This window comes from Onychomys torridus, chromosome 1 (assembly GCF_903995425.1).
Source record: "Onychomys torridus chromosome 1, mOncTor1.1, whole genome shotgun sequence".
Classification (NCBI taxonomy): domain Eukaryota; kingdom Metazoa; phylum Chordata; class Mammalia; order Rodentia; family Cricetidae; genus Onychomys; species Onychomys torridus.
The window spans coordinates 100,713,059-100,735,538 of NC_050443.1; positions in this window are offsets into that span (position 1 = coordinate 100,713,059).

A 22,480-nucleotide genomic window follows, 5' to 3' on the forward strand; every position below is an offset into this window, starting at 1 on the left:
GGCTTCAACATAGGAATTTGCAGGGGCCCTGGAGTACCACACTGTCCCTAGGCAACATTATAAAAGCCGATGGAAGTGATTCTATACGAAGGGAGAGAAGAGTGTCCTTATGCTGGCTCTATCTTCAAGAGGAGATGGTGGGAGCACAGCTAAATGACTACTTAATCTTTAAAGCATGAATGTCATGTCCCCTCTGCCAATAATGGTGTCATGGAGTACTTTTGGCACATACCCAGGCCTTCACAATTCTACAGAACTCACTTGCCTAAAATTCAGCCCCAGTGGGAGCCACAGTCACTGTCCTAAGTGCTCACCCATCCCAGCCCAATCATCCAGGGTCATATATATGTTGAAAGAGAAAAAGTTGATCTTGATCCTCCCAGGAGCCACATTAAGACGATATTGCTAATACTACCATGGAGCAAGGAGGCAGCCAAAGCAAAAAAGGGTGTGTGGCTTGCCAAGATTCAGTCCTGCGGTGTGATGAAAAGTCCCCACTTACTCTGTGGCTTTCATTATAAGTGCACGCTGTGAGTGGTATGGGATGGGGAAATGGCTTAGTGGGGAAAAGCACTGCCACCAAGCCTGACAACCAGAGTTCAATCCCAAGACCCCGCTTGGTAAAAGGAGAGTACAACTGTGCAAGCTGCTCGCTGACCTCCTGTGCACGTGCACCCCCACCCCCAGTAAATAAATACGTGTTTAAAATAGTGCACACTGGGAATAATTCGTTTTGTTTAATGCTCAGCAGCCTGTTGTATGCAGCTGACACGCACCTCCAATTGTCTTTTTAATCATCAAAATAACCTCACGTTCTAGAAATCACTCTCCCCATTTGAGTATATGAGAAAATAGAGACTCGGGGTATGTAAGGTATCTTAGGCACTAATAAGCAGAGTCACATCTGCATCCAGCCTCTGCTTCCTACATGAAGCAGGAGTCCCTACTCTACCAGCAGTCTCTAAACCTTGGCCACCTGAGCACTCGTTTTTAGGAGATGGTTCTTATCCCCATAACACATCAACAATTACATACCTAAGTTGTTTGTTTTTTTTTTTTTTCTCTTTAAATAGACTCAGTTTTTCTTTCCATAAACAGATTTTGGGAGGCAATTCTACATGGTTTATCTACGAGAAAGAGGAAAGTGGAATTAATTCAAATAAGCAAATGGTAACAGATAAAAATAAAATAGTGATGCTGCCTTCTAGCTGTTGCTGGCCCTGCAGCTACCCTTCATCAAAATCATATTGCCAAAGTGTGGGGAGTGGTAAGGAGAGTCTAGCTCAGGAAGCTGCCTCTTCCCTTGGCTTAATCAGCAGGAACTGGAAAGAGAAAGAGGAACGGGTCTCACTTGGTGATGCGATGCTGTGACCTCCCTCCACAAGCCGGCTGTGGACAGATCCTTGGGAGGAAAGGATCTGATGACTGGGTGACATACACTGTGAGGAGGTAAGAGCAGCTTCAGGCCACCGTAGGAACCAGGAATACCATATTACAAACATCACTTATTTTGAGTGATGAGTTGAGTCCTAACCTTGGAGGCAGTTACTGTTAAGCCATTGGATAGAGTTGAAATTTAAAAATACAAAGCAGTGTAGAAGCATAATCCATGCCTGCCTGACCCCACAGCCTATGCAATAGCCATCACAAAGGTTTTCTGGTTGTTCCATCATGGTATTCTTCATCTCCTCCACTAAGTCTGGCTCTTTACCCCAACTCGCCATTTCTAGACCAGCAACATTCTTCTCCCTCACTGAAAACCAGAACCCTGGGCTTCCTGTCCATTTTTTAGTGCTTAGTCCTCTCTCCCTACCTTGAGAACAGATATTTTGCCCTTTCTAGAGGAGAGGCTTGCATGTCCTGGTATTTAAGCACCACACTGTGCAACTGTAGCTGACATGTCTGAACCCACAAGGTCCTGAGTCGAATCACCATCACTATAACCAATTAACCACCTGACCAATCAATAAAGTAAAAATAGGACTAATGGGTTTGTTAGGAGGATTGAGTTCATAGTCAGTAGTCATTTGGAAAAGAAATTGAAGTATCACATCCATATAAACATAAGCCATTCTTCAAGCATGATGGCACACACCTCCACTCTCAGCAAGTGGTAGGTGGAAGCAGGAGGATTGTGAGTATGAGACAATCTTGGGCTATACAACAAGACCCCATTTCAAAAAATAACAAGGCTGGGTCATGGTGGCACACACCTTTAATCCCAACACTCGGGAAACAGAGCCAGGCAGATCTCATGTGAGTTCAAGGCTAACCTTGAACCTGGTCTAAAGAGCAAGATCCAGGACAGGCACCAAAACTACCCAGAGAAACCTTGTTTCAAAGAAATAAAACAACAACAATAATAATAATAATAATAAAAAAACAAAAAGTAAAGTATCACTTCATATTGTTCTCAAGTTTACACTTTTCCTCTAGGGTCCTCCTCTTCACATCCACTCTCCCCAGCTCTGGTCAGGCCACTGTGTCATGATACATGACTACGTCACACTGATTCCCAGTTCTTTGCCTTATTACTAAATCTTAGCCCCACTTGCACGGACGGAACTTGGGTCATCTTGACAGTGGGTGTCTTTACCTGCTGAGCTATCCCACCAGTCAGCACTTATCCAGCACCTGCCACCCACCACACACACACTTTAATCCAAGATACATCAGAAACTCCAACACATATTTTCTATTTTCAGAAGTTTGGTAAGAGATGTTCCCAGGAAAATATTGCTTTCCTCATTTGTCTCTGGGTCCAGCTCCTTCAGGACTTAGATCATAGAAGCAGCCATGATCTCAGCAGCTATGACCTCCATCCTCACACCACTCTCCATCTGGTGAGGGAGACGGTGTTCAGGGGGCATAGCAATCCGCACTGTTTAAAAGGGTTCCCTGCTCCATGAAAGGATTGCATACCAAACAAAGTTCAGGGGGATATAAACAGGGTCCCCCAAGTTAGAGGGGAGTCAGGAAAAGAAAGTAATACTAGGATCAGAACAAAAAGTTAGTTATTCAAACGAAAGGAAAGAAGTGTGTAAGGGGTGGGAATGTGGTATGTACAAACACCCTGAGACTAGGGGCTTAGGGGGATAAAAAATAAAACAAAATCCAGGAAGCCTGGTGACAGACTAGGAAGAAAAGCAGCATCAGGTGAGACCAGCAAGGGGAGCTGGGTCTGGAGGATGCGAGTTCACAGGCATTCTGGAGAATGTGAGTTCATAGGCATTCTGGAGGATGTGAGTTCATAGGCATTCTGGAGGATGTGAGTTCATAGGCATTCTGGAGAATGTGGAGTTTGTAAACATTCCAGAGGATGCGAGTTTGTGGGCATTCTGGAGGATGCAAGTTCTTAGGCAGTCTGGAGGATGTGAGTTCAAAGGCATGTTAAAGACTATGGCTTTAGACCTTGAGTGCATTTATTTAATCAGAGGTCATTTGAGAGTTTAATCAGATACAATGGATAAAGTGCTCGCTCATAAGTAAGAAGACCTGGCTTAAGATCCCCAGCACCCATATAAAAGCCAGGCACAGTGATATACATCAGTCACCCCAGTACCCCAGGGACAGAGGCAAGCAAACCCTGCAGGCTTAGTGACTAACCAGTCTAACTGAAACAGCATGTGCCACATTCAGTTCCAGATCTTGTCTCAAAAACGCAAGTAGAGAGGGCTGGCAAGTTGGCTCAGTGGGTAGAGGTGCATGCTCCCAAGGCTGATGACCTGAGTTTGCTCTCCAGAACCCACATGATAAAAAGAGAGCCAACTCCTGCAGGTTGTCCTGGCCTCCACACATGTGCCATGGCATGCATCACCCATGCAAAACCTCCTACCCTGTTTCTACTCTTGTCACGAACATATGCACACTCTTTACTTTTCTTAAAAAGATTTATTTCTCATGTATACAGTACTCTGCATGTATGCCCGCATGCTAGAAGAGGACACCAGATCTCATGTTGTCATGATGTTACAGATGGTTGTGAGCCACCATGTAGTTGCTGGGACTCAAACTCAGGACCTCTGGAAGAGAAGCCAGTGCTCCTAACCTCTGAGCCATCAATCCACCACCACCCCCCACAACACACACCTTTTTTTTTTTTTTTTACTTTTTAAAAATAAAAGATAGAAAGTGATAGAGGAAGACACCCAATGTTGATTTCACATTAACTTCACATATGCAAACATATGGGTAAGCATACACACACACACACACACACACACACACACACACACACACACACACACACTTTAAGCCAAGATATCAAGATACATCAGAAACTAACACAAATTTTCAATTTTCAGAGGTTTGGTAAGATATGTTCCCAGGAAAATACTACTTTCCTCAATCATCTCTTGCATCCATCTCCTCCACACTTAGCTCATAGACTGCCTTGTCATAGCAAGTGGACATCACTCTGTTCTGAACAGCCATAGCTGATGATCAGAGGACTGTGCCTGACCAAAGGCCTAATAAGCCATTCACTGGATGGCCAGTGGCCTAGAATTTGTGGCTGCACTACAAAAGATAAGCTGGACTGATCAAATGATCTACATTGGGAGTATTAACTAAACACCCAGCAGGCAACTGCTAATTGGCTATAGGGAACAGAACAGAAAGGATTTGAGAGGGTCTGAGGGGGAGAACACTAACCATGGGCTAAGGGCAAGTTAAAATGATCAAGAACAGTGTGGTAAAGAGAACAACTGTGTCAATCAGCCTTTCATCCCTGGGACAAAATGCAACTTAATAAGGAAAGCTTTCTCTGGGCCTGTGTCTCAGAGGCTTCTGTCCAAGGGTGTCCGGCTCCTCCATTGCTTCAGGTCTATGGTGGGGCAGAATGTCATGGTGATGGGAGCACAGTGGAACAGAGCTGTCCAGCTCCTGGCATCCAGGAAGCAAGGAAGAGACACAGGAAAGGGCTGGAGACAAAGCACATCTTTGCAGAGCATGTCTCCTGTTGATCTGCTTCCTCCAGCTAGGCTTCACCTCCGACACCCCACCACCTCCAATACGCCATTGTATTGTGAACCCATCAGGAACTGATTATGAGGCTAGACTCCTTAGGATCCAATGACCTCTCAATTATTAGACCACCAGTTGGGGAACAAGCCTTAAGCACACAAGACTGTGCTGGAGATAGTTCATATGAACAGCATACATCAACCTACAAAGTTTCAATTGTGCCTAAGTAAAATCTGTTTTCCTATGTGCATAAGGATCCTGCATTCCAAGAGTCTACTGACCTGCTCACCTATATTCCATGCAATGTGCATATTGCAGCCTGCACCCCAGTCTTGCCATCTCCCTATTTCAGTCCTTGATCAAGTCACATGCATTTCTTGCCTCTGTGGTGGTTGCTCCCTCAACCTGAACTCTCTGCCTCTCTAAATGTCTGGCCTCTTGCCATCCTGCATCTCACTGTTCTCTTCCTCAGAGAGGAATTCTTCACCAAGCTCCCTAAGTTAGATGGCCCGTGATTCTTTACTATAATCTACACTTGTTCCCTTGATGACTCCAATTTTTGTATATTTTGTAGTGTTGTATTTCATTTACTTAACTTTTTACAAGTTTCCCATAAAATCAGAGTTCTTGGCCTATCTTGTTTTCTACTGTATCCTAATGCCTGACAGGGCTCAAACACTGAAAGGAAGAAAGAGAGGAAGAGAGGGGAGGAAGGAGCGACGGAGCTCTGTAAGGGATATCAGAGCCAGTACCATGGCCTTAGTTTCTTAGCTTCTTTGATGCCTTATTTCCTCCAGGCCTAACTATAGCCAAAGAAACAAGAAACCAAGAAACTAAGGCACTGACCAGAATTGGTATCTCTAGAAGCTTCTAGAACTGAGGAACACCCAACAATAGTGGGGCAGCAAAGTCCCTCTTAGAGACATCAGGAAGCCAGATCAGCGGCATCTAGTCAGAAGAACACAGCCTCAAAGTCATTTCAGTCCACAAAGGGCTAAGACAGAGAGAGATCTGGGAACTGGAACCCAAATGTTGGAGTCTGAGGGTTTGGGAAACAGTAAAATCAAAGTCGTCCTGATGACAATGAAGAGGCCAGGCCACCAAGCCACAGCAAGCCATTCTTGAGAAATAGTCATTGCTTATCAACTGCTTCTTTGAAAATAAAAAAGGAACTCAAGGAAGCAGTGCTAAGGACTGAAACTGTGGCCTTGCATGTTCATGGCAAGTAGTCTACACTAAGCTGTCCCCAGTCCCCCAAATCAATCTTAAGACAGCAATCTGGCTGGGCATGGTGGTGTATACCTGTAATTCCAGTATACTAGAGGCAGGGGGATCACCACATATTTAAGGCCAACTGTGGCTACATACCAAGATCCTATCTCAAAAAATATTAAATTAAATTAAAAGTATAAAATGACAGTGATCTGGACCTGAGGATCATTTCCTGTTTACGAGGCCGGAGGTGAAATGCTTCTGGCAGTGACCAACAGCTAACTCCTGCTTAGTCAGCTTACCCTGGTTGGGGAGACTTAGGTTACGTTATTGCAAATCAACACCAAGTTCACAATAGACCTTCATTTCTTGGAGCCACACGGACTTGTTTTGTAGTTTCCCCATCTTGAGCTCTGGAATCACACTGGCAATCACCACCTGGAAGATGGGAAGGAAAAGACAGAGAGGTGGTAAGAAGCCAAAGGTTTATGAACCTGAACTTCACCACCTTGGCCCATCCACTGGTGAGAACCAGCCATGTGGTTCTGTGTAGAGTCCAGAGGAGAGGATGCTGAAAATGTCATCCACAGGGAGAGAGCTGCTTCTAGATAGTAACTACATCATATAACCCATGCACACATCTTTGGCCGGTAATAGTCATCTCTGCCATACAACTTAAACAAGAAAAACATACCCTCCCTGAGAACAAATGTCTCAGGTGAAGAGCCACAAGGCTAGTTAATTCAGCAGCTTACCAACAAATTCAAGGGCAAAATCTTTCATTCTATGGCAGGTACTATTGATTGTCAATAGGATCATCTAAGAGAAAAATCATCTGGACACGTCTATAAGAAAGTATGAGGTTGGGTCAATTGAGATGGAAAGACCCACCTAAAGGTGGGCAACACTGTTGTTTTTTTGGGGGGGTGCTCTTACCCCATGAGGAAACGTCACAAAACACAACAGAATCCACTAACAAGAGTTTTATTAAGATAAGAGAGAGGAGCAGATATGCACAGGCCTGTGGAAAGACACGTGATTTAAGTGGGGCCAGGAATCATGGCACCAGCTTATAAAGGCTAGGCTGCACCTGCGCACACAGGCCCATGTGGCTATTCCACACAAGTGCATAGATCACAGGATGGTTGTACTGTGCACTTCACATAACCATGCAAAGCCACGGGGTCCTGGTCATGCGAGACATTTTGACCCGGAAATGACTAGGCAGAAGTGACTAGGTCCCGCTGGGCATGCGCGACCATGCCCAACCGTGGGGCCATGTTGTGAATCCATATCAAACACTATTCCAGGAAGCCTGGACTGGGTGAAAAAAAGTGGCCTGAGCAGCACTCAGCTCTCTCCGCTTCCTGACTGGATGTGGTGTGACCATGGCCTCCTGCTGCTCCCTGACTGGATGTGGTGTGACCATGGCCTCCTGCTGCTCCCTGACTGGATGTGGTGTGACCATGGCCTCCTGCTGCTCCCTGACTGGATGTGGTGTGACCATGGCCTCCTGCTGCTCCTGACTGGATGTGGTGTGACCATGGCCTCCTGCTGCTCCCTGACTGGATGTGGTGTGACCATGGCCTCCTGCTGCTTCCTGACTGGATGTGGTGTGACCATGGCCTCCTGCTGCTTACTGACTGGATGTGGTGTGACCATGGCCTCCTGCTGCTTCCTGACTGGATGTGGTGTGACCATGGCCCCCTGCTGCTTCCTGACTGGATTTGGTGTGACCATGGCCTCCTTCCTGACTGTGGATGTGATATGACCATGCCCCCCTGCTGCTCCCTGACTAGATGTGGTATGACCATGGCCTCCTGCTTCCAAGCCTCCACCACAGACTCACCTTCAGCTAGGAAACAAAATAAACCTTTCTTCCTTATGTTGTCTCTGTCAGATCTAATACTGTTCCATCACAGGTAGGTGTGATATCTCATAATATCCAGACACCATACCCAGCAGGTAAGACCTGCTCTTCCCCTGCTGTCTTTAAGAATGGAGAAAGCCAGCCCAGAATTACTCAGTGAGACCTTCTGCTTTTTTGTTCTTACTGGGCAAAGCTGGTTCAAGTTTCCACCTGTAAGCCAGTAATGGGTGGAGTGGACCTACTCTGAGGAACTAAGGCCAGTACTTCTCAGCCTCAGTTACACTTGAGTATCACCAGGAGAAAATTCTTTTCTGATGCAAAGGTCCTGGGCTGAAGAGATGTCTAAGTGGGGAAGAGGACCCAGGTCCAGTTCCCAGCACTCACAGGGAAGCTCACAACTGTCTGTAACTTCAGTTCTAGGGGATCCAACACCCTCTTCTGACTTCCATGAGCACCAGATACACATGTAGTGCACATACACAGAACAACAATAAATACATTTTGCAAAAGTCCAATCTCCACCCCAGTTATTCTTTTGTGTGAGAAAGGTGTGCCTGTAGGGGGTGCACATGTGCACTCACAGGGGGGAGCCTGCACATGTCAGGCAGAAATCAACATCAAGTGCCATTTCTTGGGTACTGGCCTCTTTGTGGAGACAATATCTCACAATGATCTGTAAATCACTAAGTGCCACAGGCTGGCAGACCAGCAAGCCCCAGGAATCACGTGTCCCTGCCTCCCCAGTACTGGGATTACGAGAGCATGCCTCCGTGCCCAGCTTTTTATGTGCGTGCCAGTGACTGAATGCAGATCTTTATATGTGTGCGGCAAACGCTTTATGTCCCCAGCCCCCATGACCCCAGCAATTTAATTGGCCTCAGAGTGGGACTGGACTTCAGACATCATCAACGGATAGCTTGGCCAAATTCTACTCATTCGTAATCAGCCTGATCGGTGGGGTGTCGGTGGGGTGTTTATTTTTAAATTGGCAAATGGAAGAGAGAAGCAACATGGGCAAAATGCTAACCGATGATGAATCTGGGTATATAGGAGTTCTAACTCTTCTCATAAATCTTTTTCTGTGGGTAGAATTTATATTAAAATTAAAAGTTATCAAAAAGGGGGAAATGGGAACTTGACTCAAAAAAAGGCTTTTTTTTTTTTTTTTTTTTTTGGCTACTCTCAAAATCTCTGGGAATCTGGAAATGCAGCTCCGTTTACTTGCAGAGAACTAAAAGCAGACCTGAGAGAGCCAAGCCCAGACTGCTGGGAAAGTACCCCTGAGTCAGGAGTTGGGTTACCTGTAGAGCATGCCAAACTCAGGTGAGTCTCACAGTCACGTAGGCTTGGAGTCACATTCACTGAAGTCCCTTCAGCTTTGATTCATAATTTTCCCCTCCCATTCTAACCTCTAAGTATAGCTTGGATTATTTTCTGCCAAGCGCGGCACCTTGCACTTGCCCACACTGAAGCTCATCCCCGGCAACTCCTCTTCCCACTCACACAGCCTGCTGAGCTCTCCCCATGCATGGCTCGGCATCAGCAGCCTGGCATTTCACTACCTGGTACAGTTAAGTGTCACCAGCAAATGTGGAGCTATCACCACTCACACCTCCGGATCAGCTAGGCAAATGTCAGCTAGGACCGGTCCCAGCACCGACACCCAACCGTTGTCAATTCATTAAGTAACTAACTTCCCACAGCCCAGACCATGTGACTGCTTGCAAGTAGGTGAAAGCTGTGTGTGTATGGTAATCTGTGAGGGAATCTGTAGAGTGGGTTAACTGAGGTAGGAAGAAAACCCACACTCAATGTGGACAGCACCTTTCCACAGCTTGAGGTCCCAGGCTGAAAAAAAAGAAGAAAGAAAGAAAGAAAGAAAGAAAGAAAGAAAGAAAGAAAGAAAGAAAGAAAGAAAGAAAGAAAAAGAAAAAAAGAAAAGCTAAGCATCAGGAAAGAGGAGGAACGAGGAGGAAGAGTGGGGGAAGGAAGAGGGGGAGAAAGGAGGAGGAGGGGTTAGAAGGAAGTGGAGTGAAGGAAGAGGAGGAGAGGAGAGAAGGAAGATGGAGGAAGAGGATGGTGGAAGAGAGTGGGAGGAGAGGAAGACCCAGCCGTGGTAGTGGGGGCAGCAGTAGGTAACAAGCAACAGGGGATTTAGTGTGGACATCTATCCTAGCTTTCCAGCAGCAGCATGATTGACACTTGGGGCCACCCTCAGGGAGCAGCCCTGCACAAGGCAGGATGTGGCACACCACCACTGGCTTCTGCTCCCCTTGCCTACCAGCTTGTGACAACCAAAAATCTTTCCAGCCATTGTCAAATGTCTCTTGAAGGGAGGAGGCAGAAGTCACTCTCAGCGCAGAACAGCACTGGTCTAGAGATAGGGAATTGAAAGAACAAAGCCTTAGGAACGACAGCAACCTGAGTGATGACCAGCGCTCAGGACAGAAAGCTAAAAGGTTGAGTTTGAGTCCTGGATCTCACACTGGTTGGTGATATGGCTTAGTTTACTTAGTTTCTCTCTGCCTCAGTCTCCTCACCCATAAAATGGGATGACCAAGCTATGATGTGTTGTTTGGCATAAATAAACAACCCCTTCATTAGCTTTCCATCACAGTAACAAAATACCTGGGGTGGGGGGAATCAACACAGAAGGGAGAGATTGCCCTTCCCTCACAGTTTCTGGAGCTTCAGTCCACGGTCCCCTGGCTCCACTGTCCCCGGGTGTAAATGAGCCAGAACATGACTGTAGAGCAAAGCTGCATACCTCACAATGGTCAGGAAGCAGCAGTGGGCAGGGACAAAATATGTCTTTCAAGGCTACATCCACAGTGACCACTTCCTCACCAGGCTCCACCCCCTGAAGTTTCCACTGGCTCCTCCCCACAGTCCATCAAGCTGTGATTCCATCAGATTAACCCACAGATGAGGTCAAGGTCCTTCTAAAGGCCCCCACCACCTAACACTGCACCACTGGGGACCAAACCTTCAACACATAAGCCCAGGAAGGTCATTTCCAATCCCAACCATAGCAACCTGCTAAAGATTAGTAGCTAAAAACACATACCATGCACCCAACAGGAGCAGCTGAGCTTTGCTCTGGCAGCCCACTCCAGGAGACCACAGCTGATAGAAGCTACCATCTGAACATGGCTCAGCAGAATGACTGGGAGACAAAAAGATAGACAGCTCTGGCATGTTTCTACCGATTCTTGAGCAAAACAAATCACAGGGCCATACCAAGTGAGAAGTATACAGCAATGTGAAAGCCACCTCAGGCCTGGGAAGGGGAGGATAGCAAATACTGATGAGAAGACAGCACAGTTTCCTAACACAAGGAGCAGGGCTGATTCTTCATGTGTCTGTGGACATAAGTTCTCGCAAGAGTGGTACACGTTAACTCCTCAGTAAGTAAGTGTGTGTTGAGCACAGCAGAGGTTACCGGTTTTGTTCCAATGCATGTGTTAGTCACTTGACTCATTGCTATGACAAAACCAACTGAAAGAAGGGCTAATTTTGGCTCAGTTTGAGCCATCGTGTATAATCCATCAAGGTGAGTAAAGGCATGATGTCAGGGGAGTGAGGAAGCTGGTCACCTTGTGTATATGGTCAGGAAGCAGAGAGGCAAATGCTGATACTCAGTTTGCCTTCTGGCTTCTTTAGAAACCCTGCAGTTGGAATGATGTTGCCGGGTCAGGTAGATCTCCCCACCTTAATTAATATCATCTAGAAATGCCCCCAGAGACATACTCAGAGGTTTGTTTCCATAGTGATCTAAATCCCACCAAATTGACAGTCCAGAAGAACCATCACAACTTGGCTGACCTATAGGACCACATGAGTCACACAAACTCTTATCGAGATGTTGCGGTGAAGGAATTTCACAGATGTGACTAATTCTAAAGTTGACTTTACATAAAGGGGATTATGCCCAGTGACCTGCTGCAGTCAGCTGAAGGGCTTTAAAGGCTAAATAAATAAACAAATCCCACCTGTGAGCAGAAACATCCATTCCTTCTCAAAGCATCCACTCTGCCCTTCCTAGTAGATTTCAGACTTACCCAGCCAGCCCCCACAACCATGTAAGGCAGTTCTTTGCAACACGTTCTCTTCTGGCCTTACTGTTCTCTGTTCTTTTCCCTCCCTTCCTTTCCATACAGCCATAAATCTTATTCACACCTCTGGGTTGACTCTCCTCTGATTTTTAACCCTCTGGTCTCAAGTCGCAGATCCCCTGATAGAAGGTTGCTGATTTGCCTCAAGTCCTCTCCTCTGCTTCTTCCTCTCTTCGGCTCCATCTCACACTATTTATCCTGAGCTGTGCATCCTGGGTGTAGAACCTTTAACTATGGTCGTGGTGGACCATGACTACCTTATTACAACAAGCTAAGCTCCTGCTGCCACAGCCCATCATTCTAACTTAAAGAACAGACCTGTTCAAATCCCTTCTCCATGACTTCAGGGGCTTTCTGTACCTTGATTCACTCCCGTGCTGAACAGTATCAGAGGACCACTCCAAATATGCCACTTTGGCATGTTGATTATTTTGAGCTGAAGACAATTGAGACACAGCAAAAGTAGGCAAAGTTTTCTGCCCTCTCCCTCTCTGCATAAATCCTGGGTGTCTCTCCCCATTTCTCCTGTCCCAGAGATGAAGCAGTTCCTCACCCTGGGGATGTCACCAACTTGGACCTGCATACACAAGCTTCACTGAATCAACATTTACCTCCCGTTCTCCACATGTTACCTTCCCACAATTTACCTCTCGGGAGTCCAACCTCTTTCCCTCCCTCATCAGCTCTCCACAATTATATTGCTCTTTATTAAAAACAGTACATAAACTCTCGGGCCTATGTCTTTGGGTTTCTATATCCTCTTCTGTGAGATCCCTGTGTGCAGGGATGAAATTAAAATGCTGGCAGCAAGTAAAAATTGCATGCTTCCCCTCTTTTCTGTTCATCTATCTCTTATCAACTTGATTTGGGGGGCCCATATATTGAATATAAGAAGGTAGGGGGACATTTTTTCTCTGTATATCACAAAACAGAAATACCAACCAAATCCATCTCAGTGGCTTAAGAGGGACTGAGAGTCGTCTGGGCCAGGCACTGACTCTTGGGCCTGCAGCTGCCTCCTCTGCTACCATAAACTCTGAGTCTCGACATGAATCCAGACATGTTCACGATTTAAGGGGTGTTTTTAAAGCTGGCAACACCGGGTTTATTAGCCCTAATTTGAGCTACGCTGCTCCCTTTAAAGATGAAGAAAGATATCAAGTGTAAACCCTGAGGAGCCACAAATCTTGCAGATTAACCATCCCATGATGGGATGGAAGCCATCCCCAAGCCCAGAAGGAGACAGAAATCATCCTATGAGAGCGAGAGAGATGGAAGTGACCCCCACAGGGGGAAAGCATCATCCCCTAATGAGAGCCCAGGTGCCTACACTAGCAAGGACCCCTTCTCTGGAGCCAGCAGGATCTAACAGAAGAAAACCTAGTTAGCTGCCAATCCAACCAAGTTGGGTCAGCCAGCTCAGGAGCTCACTAATGCAGAAGGGTGCATGCTTCTTATCACTCCTGCTTTTGTCCCTTCCCTATGCAGTGCTGACACTCTTGTCAAGACTCCAAAGAACTGAGGCTGATGGTACTCCTGTTCTCAGTGTGGTCATCTAGAATAAACCCTTTGCCCATCTCTCCATCACTTTATCCCTCTGGAGTTTTGTTTGTTTGTTTTTTGTTTTTGTTTTTGTTTTTTTTTTTTTGTTGTTTTTTTTTTTTTGAGACAGAGTTTCTCTGTGTAGTTTTGGAGCCTGTCCTGGATCTCACTCTGTAGACCAGGCTGGCCTCAAACTCACAGAGATCTGCCTGACTCCATCTCCTGAGTGTTGGGATTAGGGACGTGTGACACTACCACCCAGCCTCCCTCTGGATTTTTAGGATCAAATGGCCATATCTAGTCTGTTGGGACCCATGGATCTTTCACACATATCCCCAGCCTTGAACAAGGGCAACTTGAATACGTGAGGGACCTTGTGTATCATTGCCTCACCACACTAAATAGTTAAGAACATGTTAGAGAGTCCCAAAACCTAATCCTAACCACGAGCTGCATAGGACATTTTCTCTTAAGGCTTTTCCGGACAATTGAAGAAGAGAGAATCACTGAGCCACAAAAACAGAGTGTTATTAAACACAAAGGCATGGGTACTGTGTAAAATGGCATAGGGAAGTCTGGTGACTCTGGCAGTAAAAGAACTTACCAGGACATGGGCAGAGAATTAATTGAAAAGCACTGCAGCAGGTTCATCCCCAAAGAGAGCATCCTGTCACTGAGAGGGGGTGGAAGAATTTGTTTCTTTGTTTGTTTGTTTGTTTGTTTGTTTTGTAGCAGTTGAGGGGCATGTTACTTTGTCTAATTGCATGAGTCCTGTACTAGTGTATAGCTAAGGGGACAGACAGACCTCTTGTTATCTTGTTAAATAGGAAATTTTACAGACAAGGCTGTTTTTCTTGAGCCTGGCCAGTTGGTATAAGGTGTCATGGGCCATGAGTTCAGGCTCCAGATATTCTGTGTAAGACATCTTAGGTCACTAAGGCCAGCCTCCAAATGACCCCAGGCTGATGGTTAAGTGTGGAGATTTTGCTTTTATTTTTAACCTTTTTTGTCTCTACCTAGGCAGTTTCCACTCCAAATCTCAGGAAAGAGATGTCCCAAGAGGATTTTTAACACCCCCATCCTACAACCTTTCCTGTCAAACCACCCCCCCAAAACCCCATACCTACATAACATAAGGAGACATTTTGATTAAGCAAGGAAGTTACATCCCTCCCATACCCCCTGCTCATCCAGTCTCTGGCACCCCAGTCAGTATCCAGACCTGGGGGAGTCCTGTGAAGCCTTTGAAGTGTCTGAACTTTCTCTACATTTTACATATCAAGAGGGAAGTGGATCATAAACCATTATTGGTGAGAGATAGACGAAATCATAGAGGTCGGGTATTCTAAAGCAATTAATTGGGACAACAGGGGGAACAAAGGAAAGCTGTTATGTAAATGGGGGCCATTCCACCTTGAGAAGATAATGTCTGCTTTGAACACAAAGACAGAGGTTTAACACAGCAAGTTCCTTCCAGGTCTGTGGGAATATTAAACTCCCTCATGACTAATATTAGACCTGGACAGCGTCGGCTTTCTGAAATGTTAACACTTTTGATTTCTTCAAAATCCTGTCACAAGACTGGGCAGAAGTATTTCATATTTTGGCAAGATCACTTACCCCTGCATGGAGTCCACACTGGTTCCTGTGTGGCAGGCCTCCTCCCATCCAGAGCTTTTGTAGAGCTGTTTAACTGAGTGGAGCGGGGTGTGGGGGGCTGGGAAGGTCCCACACAGGGAGGCTCCTATTGTGGAAGTCTGTCCCCTGCATTCCCTTGAATGGAAAGGATTCCTCTTTCTGTATGCAGCAAGGACTAAGAGGTAGCTTTGGCCCACTGCTCCAACTCGTCCCTTGGGTCTGAGGGCATCTGGTAGGCAACTATAATTGAGGCAAAGGCTTGCCATGTGTGCCTCTGATTTCTGTTCTCTTTGCCACCTAAATGTTCGGTCCCACTCTTGCTTCACTCTGCCCCTGGCTGCACATGTTCACCGTTTAAATGTTCATCTAAAAATCAGCGATGCACAGGTGATTGACCCTGTATAACCTTTCTTGGCCCATTTCAAGGCTGAAGACACTAAAGAGTAACTAAGACATTTCCAAGATTTGTGGGGACACCACACTCAAAAGATTATTAACGACCAGCTTACAGTCATCACCATGCTAAACCCAGTTACTGCCCATCTCTCTGTGTGTGTTATGTTCATACATCTTCATGAATGTATAGGTATGTGCAGATGCATGTGTGTGTATATGCATGTGGAGGTCCATGGTCAACGTGGGGTTATCTTCCTCAGTCACCTTCTGTAAGAATATAGTGTTAGGGGCCTAGTGTGGTGGCACATACCTTTAATCCCAGCACTTTGGGGGCAGAGGTAGTCAGATATCTGTGAGTTCAAGGCCAGCCTGTTCTACATGAGTTCCAGGTCAGCCAGGGCCATACAGTGGGACCTCTTTCTGTCTAAGGTGGGGGAGTGGGGAAGTAAGGAAGACTATAATGTAAGAATCAAGATGCTGTTCAGGCATCTACAGTAGCCCTTCACCTCTCACAGATACCTGTAGGGACTCTACTGAGGCACTGCCTGTGAGTTCTGAGCTAACAGACTTAACAGGTGCTCAGATCTCTCTCATCTGGTGTCTTGCTTGCTTTTCTTAACCTCTAAGCCATCTCTCCAGCCCTGCTGCTTACTTTTCTATTGTGGTAAAAATACCATAACCAAGGTGACTTATAAAAGAGAGAGTTTAAGTGGGCATAAAGTTCCACATGGTTAGTTTATGATGGCAGATCAAGGCACAGGGATAGGCAGTTGGAACAGCAACTGAGAACTCACACCTTGATCCACAAGCAGGAGGCAGAGAGTGGGCACAGTGGGAAAGGCATGAGTCTTTTGAAATTGCAAGCTTCCCTCTCCCTAGTGACATATCTCTTCCAACAAGGCCACATCTGCTGATCCTTCCCAAAGAGTTCCATCAAGTGTGGGCCAAGTATTCAAATATATGAGCCTATGGGGGAGGTGGCATTCTCATGCAAACCATCACACCTGGGGAAGTAAGTTTACATCAAAGAGGGTATTGATGACTACAGTTTCTGGTCCCCACCCTCCGCCCTGCTCCTCCCTGGGAATCAGAGAGTCTACCAGCAAGTTTGTGCTGTGAAAATACTCCTACCCCCAGAAAGATAAGACAGTGGTTCCACATTCCTGATGCTGAGACCCTTTAATACAATTCCTCATGTTGCAGTAACCCCCTCAACCATAAAATTATTTTCTTTGCTATTTCATAACTGCAGTCTTGCTATTATTATGAATCTTTATATAAATATCTGTGTTTTCCAAGGCAACCCCTGTAAAAGAGTCATTCGACCCCAAAAGGGGTCACGACTCACAGGTTGAGAACCACCAATATAGAAGGGACTCCTACTTCTCCTACATGGTCCCTGATTTCCTCTCTTCCCACCCTCTCCTCTCCTAACCACCACCACATTGTCTGTCTCTGGTGCTGGATCCTGAACTCTGTTCAAAGCTCTCCCCATCCTGTTCTCTGTCTGTTTGTCCATGGTATTAATACTTCTTCTACTCAACTTTTATGCCCCCTCCAAAAAAATTTGTCTCAGCGTCCCTCTTGAACCTACATCTAGGACCTTTCACTTCCCAACTTATAATTTTGTTTTACTTTTTCCTTTTTTCTCTTTCTTTCTTTCTTTCTTTCTTTCTTTCTTTCTTTCTTTTTTTTGTTGATGTTGTTGTTGTTGTTTTGAGACAGGGTTTCTGTGTAGCTTTTTGGAGCCTATCCTGGAACTGGCTCTGTAGACCAGTTCGAGAGTGGCCTCAAACTCAGAGATCCACCTGCCTCTATCTCCAGGTGCTGGGATTAAAGGCGTGCACCAACCACCATGGCACCATGTATCACAGGTTGGCCTTGAACTTGTTGTGTAGGAGATGACCTCAAACTTCTCATCTTCCTTCCTCCCTCTCTCTATGGCCAGGACTGCAGGTGTTTGCTACCATATCTGGTTTATGGCAGGCTGGGAATGGAACCCAAGGCTTCGTGCATGCCAGGCTGGTACTCTTCCCACTAAGCCACAGCCACAGCTCATCCTGGAGCTTCTGAAATACCACTGAGCTGCGCCTCCAGCCCTCATTTTCTAAACAACTAGAGCAAGGTTGAGACTGAGGGGACAGTAAAGGAACGAGAGCCCTCTCACTCTGTTGCCCAGACTGACTCTAAACTCATGATTCCTGTTGGGCTCCAGTGACCCTCCTAGCTCAGCCTCCCAGGAGGCTGCACAAGCCACATCATCAGGTTTTGCTCTTTTACCTCGAGGGGCATGGGGACAGGGATAGGAAGGGGCTTGCCATCTCCCTCCTATGCTTCTGGAGAAGGTGTGCCAGTGTCCTGTGGCTGGCGTGTCAACTCTTCTAAAGGCACGATCTCACAGCTGGAGGATGCCACCCCATGAGCCACATTTAGCCAGCACAAACATGCTTCCATGAGAGCTGTACTTTCTACTGTCAGTTTGGATCCCCTAAGACCACACTCCAGAGTCCCCTGCCCCATCTGGCTCTGGGTACACCTGGCAAAAGGGATGGTCTGTAAGCTGGACCATGCAGAAGCTCTGAAAGGTCCCAGTGGTGGAGCAGGTGCAGAGGTGCTGGCTTCAGCTCATCCCCTCGGCAGCAGCAGCAAACAGGCAACAGCCTTCCCTGAACTTCTCTGGCTCTTGGTGATCACTATGTCTTAGGAATTATTTGTGTGTGTGTGTGTGTGTGTGTGTGTGTGTGTGTGTGTGTGTTGTTCATGTGCACATGTGAGTACACATGCATTTGAAGTTGACTTCTTCAGCTGCTCCCCACCTTATTTTGGCTATTAAGCCCCAGGGATCCTTCTATCTCTACTCCCCAGCACTGAGATTCCAGGCATGTCCCACTGTACCCACCCAGCCTTTTCTGTCAGTGCTGAGGATTGAACTCAGGTCTTCATGCTTGCATGGCAAGCATTTACCTACTGAGCCACCTCTCCAGCCCTTTAGGAACCTCTCGCTAAAGGTATGACTTAAGCAACTTCATCCAACAAATAAAGTATACCACCAACAATGGGCGAAGTACAAGTCCCTATATCCCCTGAAGAGCCATAAAGTCCTGGCCCCAGAGCTGCTGCTGCTGCTGCTGCTGTGCTGCTGCTGCTGCTGCATATGCATATGCAATAGTCCTTCAAAGGACTCCTCTGCCTGCTGGCTTTGACAATAAGAGATCATGATTACAAGTGGCTTTCAGTTGTGGAAAGATCTTTGGTCTTCATTAAGGTTTATTTGTGACTGTTCCAATGGTGGTTTCTCAGAAGAAAAGAATGCCGATGGTAATTAGGCCCTCCTAATTGCAGTAGTCACTGATTGCCTGTATTAACAAACATTTGAGGAAGTGTAGCAATTAGAGCTTTGGGAAATATTTAAAAAACAAAGCGAAAAGAGGCCCCATAGTGCAAGGACACAGAGAGACATCCAGGAGCTTCTGCCCAGCCAGAGTGGACCCTTGGCAACCCCAGACGTCTGGGCACAGTATCCTTTGGATGCTGGCCACTGCAGTCTGAGGAGGAAGGGCTGTGTGTCCTCCCAGTCATTCTGCAGACACGGCTGAGGCAACAGAGAAGGGAGACAGTCTGCAAAAATGCATAAAGGTTATAATAATGCCAACCATGTATTAGTTACACACACGTGCCCACTCACACATGCCTCTGTTAGATAATATTTTCAAGAAGCTAAAAATTGCTTCCGTTTTATTTTAGTGTGTGTGTGTCTTTCTGTCTGTCTGTCTGTCTGTCTGTGTGCATGTGCACATGTTGACACACACGGTATGGAGGTCAGAGGACAACTTGTAGGAGCCAGCTCTCTCTCTCTCCTTCCATCATGTGAATCCCTGGAAAAGAACTCAGGTTACCATGCTTTGCAGCAAGTACCTTTACCCAAAGAGCCACCTCACCAGCCCCTGTATTTGTGTATCTAAAGTTTGACTTACAGGATGATTTCTCTGTCGCTGTGAGATGCCATGCCAGGTATGGTTTTCTCGATTTCATCTGTCAAGGGTATCTCAACCACAGATGTACTGTGCCCATAAAGAAATGAGATTAAAATTTTGTTTCCATCTCCTAATTGGTACGGGTGCCCTGAGAGAAATATAGGCCCATTAAGTAAAGAATGCTGATTGCTAACTCACCTCCTACTTCCAGTGATGACAGGCTCAGTTAAAGGATTTTATTAAGGCCCATTAAGGGGAAGACTAGGTGGCAGGTTTCTGGGTTGCTTGCAAGTCTTTGCACATTTAAGCAAGTGGGTGGGGTGGAGCGCAAGAGTAGGAAGAGGCAGGTGAATGAGGAAGAGCTGGGGGTGGGAGGGACAGCTGGTAAGAGCACCAGATCACATGTCTCAAACACGGTTTGGAATCCAAAATATTCTGTGCAATTTCAACCAAGGTTAATCTTTTCTGATATGTACACCAGGGCCCGTTCGGAGAGCTTGGTGTTAACTGTGACGGGGACCCTCGGGGCAGTACCACCAGGCAGGAGATAGTATCTCCATTTTCTGAATGAGGAAAGTGAAGCTGAGGGAGGAGGCAAAGTAACTCGCTCAGAGTCACCAAGTGAGTACGCAACAGAGCCAGAGCCAACACCCCATCCTCTGGAGCCCTGTGTTACATAAGCTAGCCAGCAAGCACTGCAGGGGAGCAACGAGGCCTCCTTCCCTGGCCCCTGTGTCTTCACCTCAGTCTGCAGGTGACTAGCTGAGCATCTCCAGTGAGCCAGGTAGCTGCGAACGCCGTGTGCTAGAGAGTTCCCTTGGAGACTGGTTCTGTACAAGAATCCCGCTGTCATTACTTCACCTCACATGAAACTAATTTATCAGTTCATGGGAATGCAGGAAAGCACTATCAGCCGCTCAGGAGCAGTGTGCCAAAGCTGAAGCCAGAGCAGCAGTCAGCTCACAAAACGCACAGAAAACTAGAGGAACCCATTTCCTCAAGACATGGAGAATCCGTGGGGAAGGTGGGAACATGGAGGCGTGGGGGCTCCAAACTCGGGTCAATGAGTACAAGATGGAAGGATCAGCTCACAGGTCCAGGAGTTTCCATCCTTCCTGGGTACCATTAACTCCAAGACTCTGCAGATAGCATAACTGATGGCTGGAGTCCTTTATGTAAAGTGGCATAACATTTGAACATAGCCAGTGTACCACTGCCTATATATTATAAGTCATCTGTAGATTACTTACAATACTCATATAACACAGATGCTATTAAATAGTTGCTCTACTGTATTATTTATGGAATAAGGACAAAAGAAAAGTCTGCAGATGCTCAGGACAGATGAAGCCATTGTAAATGTAATTACACTTTTCCGTCTAGGATTGGTTGACTGTGCAGGAATGGATGACTGACTGTACTGTCAAGGTGATTAACCGGGGGGAAAAAAAAAACAAAACAAAACTAATAGTTAAACCAGCTCTTGTGGTTGGCAAATGAAACTTACCGGTTAAAGGCACTGGTAAGTAAGATGAGTTTTAGACATCCCACATCCAGGTACATCATGGTACAAATGGTTGATAGCATTAGGAAGTAAGAGAAAATAGCTAATACTGAGATTTGAATAAGAATGCCCCCCCACCCCCCGCCCTTCCCCAATAGATTCATTTGAATGTTCAGTCACCAGGGATTGGAGTTCTTTGTTAGGATTAGAAGGATGAGGAGGTCTGGCCTTGTTGGAGGAAGTGTGTCATTTGGGGTGGGCTTTGAGGTTTCAAAAGCCCATGTCAGGCCCAGTCTCTTTCCCTACTCCGACCCTCTGCCTGCATTAGGATATAGCTCTCAGCTACTACTCCAGCACCATGTGTACCACCATGGTCCCTGCCATGATGATAATGGACTAAAACCTCTGAAACCCAATTCAATGTTTCCTTTATAAGAGTTGCCATGGTCATTAAATCTCTTCACAGCAATGGAACAGTGACTAGGACACTGAACCAGGTGGCACATGTCTATAATCCCAGCTACTTGGGAGGCTGAGGCAGGAGGATTACAAGTACAAGGCCTGCCAAGGTTCAAGACCAGCCTGTGTAACTTAGCATGACCCAATCTGAATGATAAATTAATAATAATAATAATAATAATAATAATCAAGAAGTGGGTTGGAAATATGGCTCAGTCAGTAGTAGACCTCTTGCCTTGTATAGATAAGGCCCTGGATTCAATCCCTAGTGCTGTGGAACAATCCTTTTCTACACTATGAATATATATTACTCTCATTGGTTAATAAAAAGCTGACAGGCCTATAGCTGGGCAGGAAGTTAGGAAAACCAAACTGAGAATGATGGGAAGAAGGAGGGTGGAGTCAGGAGATGCCAGCCAGGTGCCCAGGAAGCAAGACATGCTAGAGGGCAGGTTAAAGCCATGAGCCACATGGCAATACATAGATTAATAGAAATGGGTTATTTGGGGGCAGTGGTGGTGCACGCCTTTAATCCCAGCACTCGGGAGGCAGAGCCAGGCAGATCTCTGTGAGTTCGAGGCCAGCCTGGTCTACAGAGCAAGATGCAGGACAGGCTCCAAAAGCTACTCAGAGACCCTGCCTTGAAAAATCAAAACAAAACAAAACAAAAGAAATGGTTATTTGAATGTAAGAGTTAGTAGTAACAAGCCTGAGATATTGGCCAAGCATTTATAATTCATATTTAGCCTCTGAGTCCATTATTTGGGACCAAATGATTGGGACAGGAAACCTCCATTTACACCCC